Genomic DNA, 4,988 nt, shown 5'->3' with positions numbered 1-4,988 from the left:
GCGGCGCTTTGACGCTGGAGTTCAGATTTTTCCAACTCGAGCGGTTGACGCGATATGTGCGTATGCACAAAATGCAACACAAAAACTGACGCACGTGGTTTTTTTCGCGAGTCAAACGCGCCAGACGCGGTACACTGACACGCGTTTCATGCGTTTTGCCGTTTTCGCAAATTTGCTTCCAAATTTTTGCGGGACCCGCAATCGCGTGTCATCGCGCTTTTCCATTGACTTTACATGTAAACCTGACGCTCTGGCCGCCTCTATCGCGTTCGGTGTGAACACACCGTTAGTTATGCTGCAGTAGGTGTAGGCTACTGGGGGGTTCCCATGATGCATCGAGTATTCCTTCTTCGGTCACCTTTCTCACTCACTATAGCTGTGTCCCAAAATGTCAGCTGCATCCTTCGGAGGACCCGGCCTTCGCGGTCTACGTGGGCCGGGTCCTTCAAAGACAGAGAAGGCCGGAAGTGCGAGGCTGTGAAATGGGACAGTCTAGCCTTCAGATTTGCGTCACTGCTGTGTCGGTGGAGTTTAATTTACTTGTCCGTCTGCTCCTTGCTATCTAAAATATAACAGGACACTGGCGTAAATTCTCGACCGTCTCACACTTCTGTTTAATCAGTTTTCTGTTTAACGTTTATTCGGCTGTGTGAAAATCCCGGAGGAACCCACCTGATGGATTAATAAAGTTTTATTTAATCTAATAATCTATAACTTTGATCTTAGCCAAACCGATTTACTCCGGAACAAATAAAACACCGAAAAAGGAAAACAATTACATTTCTAAGTTATTCGAGTGACTTATATCATGTTTAACCTGAGTAGCGAAAGAGCGGGGGTCTGAAAACGATGAAGCCGGGAGTCCGCTGCTCTCGCTGGCTGGAGTGACCATTGAACCCCCCGGCTTGCTATCGAGCTGGTGGGTAACAGACGTCTCCGAAAACGTCGGCACACTTTTGCAAATATGCGATGTCTTGATAAACCAAGCAGATATTTGTAATTTACACAGCTACTTTCTCACCTTAAAATATGTTAAAAGTTTATTTTGTGGCCCAGAAAGATTAATAAGAGTAATTTTAAAACTTAGTAGCGGCCGCCATTGTTGGCAGCTGAAATTTGGCTGGGCCGCGCTATGAATTCTGGGATATGGTGGGCCACGAAGGACACACCCGACCCATCCTTCAAATTCGGGGAAATGAAGGACGCATTTGTCGTCTGCATTTGAAGGAGTCGACAAATTGGGACAGCCTTTGTCGCCTGGCTGTGATGTAATCGGCCTTCAAATGCGGCCTCCGGAGGATGCAGCCGATGTTTTGGGACACAGCTTATGTGTTAATAGACCTCACTGCACTGAATCATACTTGTTATTAATCGCTGGCTCTTTTCCACAGGATGTATTTTGTCCGGTGTTCTTTCTCCCCACCGGTTGCGGCAGATGGCTGCACCTCCCTCAGCCTGGGTTTGCCAGAGATTTCTTACAGTTAAAAGGGAGATTTTCCTTCCCACTGTCGCTAAAGTTCTTGCTCACTGGGGGTCATATGATTGGTGGGTTTTTTCTCTGTATGTATTATTGTAGGGCCTACCTTACAATATAAAGCACCTTGAGGCGACTGTTGTTGTAATGTGGCACTGTATAAATAAAAGGTGGTTGGTGCCTGTCGTGGTGGTAACCCCCAAACCAAATGGATACCAGAGGTGAAGGGAGCCATCAGGCTGAAGGAGGAGTCTTCTCAGGCTTGGTTAGCCGTGGAACTTTAGGGGCAGCCTATAGGTACCGGCAGGCCAATCGGAACACGACTTGGGCACTGGCTAAAGCAAAAACTTGGGTGTGCGAAGAGTTCAGAGAGGCCATGGAAAAAGACTTTTCAAAGATATTCTGGCAAACCATCAGGTGATGCAGGAAGGGAAAGTGGTGTTCTACCTACACTGTGTATAGTGGGGGTAGAGCGCTGCTGACTTTGAGAACATTGTTGGACGGTGGAAGGAATATCAGAATCAGACTACTTTATTAATTCATGAGGAAATACTTGAATATTTCGAGAACTTCCTATGACCCGTCTTCTGTGGAGGAAGCATAGTCTGGGTACGACGGGAACAACGCTTTCTGTCTTTCTCTGCAGACTCAGACTCAACATGAACAGTTTATGAAAGACTCCACAAAGCTGGGTGGAGCAGGCCTTGAGGATGTGGGGACTCACCCGACATTTGCATTATCAGTTTAATATGAGTTGTTTGTGAAGCTCTGTGAAATACTTATATAATATATGAGCTGAATCAGGGATAAACATTTCTAGTCGCATAAATTACATACTAAGGAGTACTACTCTGATGATGAATTAAGCAATAATAACTTACTAACAACTTACTAATGGTTAATTGTGTGTCATTATTATAAAATGTTACTGAAAAATCAGCTGATTCTGAGGGGGTCTCTTTTATTGCACATTTGACTGATTTTATAGACTTTACGTGCTGATGTAGGATATTTCTTATCTTATAGTCACTTGATTTAGATAGTTATAAAACTTAAAAAAAAAAAGATTTAACAATAATAATTATTATTGTTATTATTGTTGTTATTATTATTATTATTATTATTATTATTATTATTATTATTATTATTATTAATAATAATAATAATAATAATAATAATATTTAGGCAGTAAGGTTGACTGAGTCAGTCTTAGAATATGAAAAAAAAATTAAGCTTTTGCTAACCTTAGGCAACGCACTAAACATCAGCAGAAAAGAACTTGATGATGATCATTTTATCATGAATTTAGTTAATGTTTCTCATATATCATAGCTGGGTGATGTCATCTAAAGTTCCACAAACGTTTTTATATGCTGCAGAGTAGGACTCTCGCTTTGGAAAGCATCTATATGCTTGCTGCTTCTTAGTCCCATAAATTTAGTTTCCTTGCAAATGTGCACCACAGCTGACAGCTGCAATAGTGGCTGAAACAGAATGAGCAATTGTCAGCAAACATATCTTGTTAACAATTATGTTTGAATATTGATATAAAGGTTAATTTGCTAATCAGTGAATGCAGTAAATATAGCTGTTATAAATTATGACCATGGAAAAAAAAGAATCTTGACAGGATACAAATGGGTATGTTTTAGTGGTGTGAAAAAGTGTTTGACCCCTTCCTGATTTCCCAGTGAAATACTAAGATAAATCAAGAATTCACTTAAATAGAACGTGTCTGACAAAGTGAAGATGGCTAAAAGATCTCAAAAAGTATGCCACAATCTAAAAGAAAATGCTGAGAAACAACATTCCTGACGTCTATCAGTCTGAAAGGGTTACAAAGCCATTTTAAAGGCTTTGGGACTCCAGTGAACCATGGTGAGACACTACGGAGAAAACATGGAACAGTGATGAACTTTCCCAGGAGTGACCGGTCTACCAAAATTACTCCAGGAACACATGAAGGTCACAACAGGCTCCATACCAACATTAAAGAACCACAGGCTTCACATGTCTAAGTTAAGGTCAGAGTTCATGATTCAACACTAAGAAAGAGACTGGGCAAAAATGGCATCCATTTTAGAATTCAAGAAGAAAATCGGTGCTGACCAAAAAGAACACAACGGTTCGTCCCACATTTGCCAGAAAACATCTTAATGATCCCCAAGAATTTTGGGAAAATACTCTGTGGACTGACGAGACCAAAGTTAAACTTTTTGAAAGGCATGTGTCCCCTTGCATCTGGTGTAAAATTAACACAACATCTGAGAAAAGGAACATCGTACCAACAGTAAAATATGGTGGTGTTAGTGTGATGGTCTGGGGCTGTTTTGGTGACTCACGACCTGGAAGACTGCTGAGGTAAATGGAACCATGAATCTTGCTTTCTACCAAAACATCCCGAAGGAGAATGTCCAGCCATCTGCTCGTGACCTCAAGCTGAAGCGCACTTGGGTTTTGCAGCAGGACAATAATCCAAAACACACCACCTATGAATACCCTAAGAAAAACGAAATGAAGACTTTGGAGTGGCTTAGAGAAAGTCCTGACCTGAATCCGATTGAGATGATGTGGGACAACCTTAAAAACGCAATTTGTGGCTGAATTACAACAATTCTGCAAAGATGACAAAAACAGCTTATATAAAAGGGACTGGTATAAGGTAATTATTTTTTATATTCATAGTTAAAAAATAAAAAGGCATGCTACTGTTATATGTGCTGAACACGGTTTCGTATTGACTTGCTTTCTTTCCGTGAAAGCAGCATATTGTCATGGTCCCTGTGCCTCCCCGGCCAGCCCAGTGTGGCCACAAGTGTTTGTTGTTTTTCTCTCTCTCTCTCTCTCTCTCCTACCTGTCTGCCTGGGCGGAGCTCTGATTGGGCTCCCGCCCTTGGCCCACGCACCTGCAGCTGATCTCGAGTGAATTGCAGCTCATCTCTGGCTCTTCTTAAGGCTGGGGCTCTGAGCTATTCGTCGCTGGAATATTGAGTGACCCTCGTCAGTATTGCCTGGCTTCATTGTGAATTAGTTGTTCCCGTGCTTGCCGGCGACTTACCCTCGTCTATGTTTATAGGTTTATCTGGACCCGCCCGTTTTGATTCCTGGACCCCGTGAGTGTGAGTGGGTTGCTCGTGTGAGGAGTGTTTGGACGAGGAGCGGAGCAAGTGTGAAGACGTGTGTTTCCCCCCTATTGACCCCCGGGACCCTGGTGTTTTCCCCCCCTTCACGTGTACATAGCGCACCGGAGTGATTAATAAAGTGTTGTTGAACCGTGCTACCTCAGTCTGCGCCTGAGTCCGTTCCACCACCGTGACACATATGTTGATCCAAAATGTGTATATATTCTTCAGCATTGTTGCTGCCTTTAAATACCAGTGTTTCCATTAGAGAATCATCTACTTTTAATGCAATTCTGCCTTAGGAACGGAAAATCACAGTTTAATAATAATAATCACCATAATTATTATTATTATAATAATATTTTAACAGTGAATAAAAGATATCCAAGTAT

General features: G+C 42.2%; 1 long non-coding RNA gene across 1 annotated transcript; it reads left to right on the top strand.

Annotated features, from left to right (window-relative positions):
• Positions 1-4,260: 4,260 nt before the first annotated feature.
• Positions 4,261-4,754, top strand: LOC146372373 (uncharacterized). Its single transcript, XR_014802673.1, has 2 exons — positions 4,261-4,474; positions 4,551-4,754. It is a non-coding gene; the product is annotated as an uncharacterized LOC146372373 (long non-coding RNA).
• The last annotated feature ends 234 nt before the right edge of the window (positions 4,755-4,988 follow it).

This window comes from Perissodus microlepis, chromosome 15 (assembly GCF_051167445.1).
Source record: "Perissodus microlepis isolate ML-2025 ecotype Zambia chromosome 15, ASM5116744v1, whole genome shotgun sequence".
Lineage (NCBI taxonomy): Eukaryota > Metazoa > Chordata > Actinopteri > Cichliformes > Cichlidae > Perissodus > Perissodus microlepis.
This window is presented reverse-complemented; position numbering and strand designations above follow the sequence as displayed.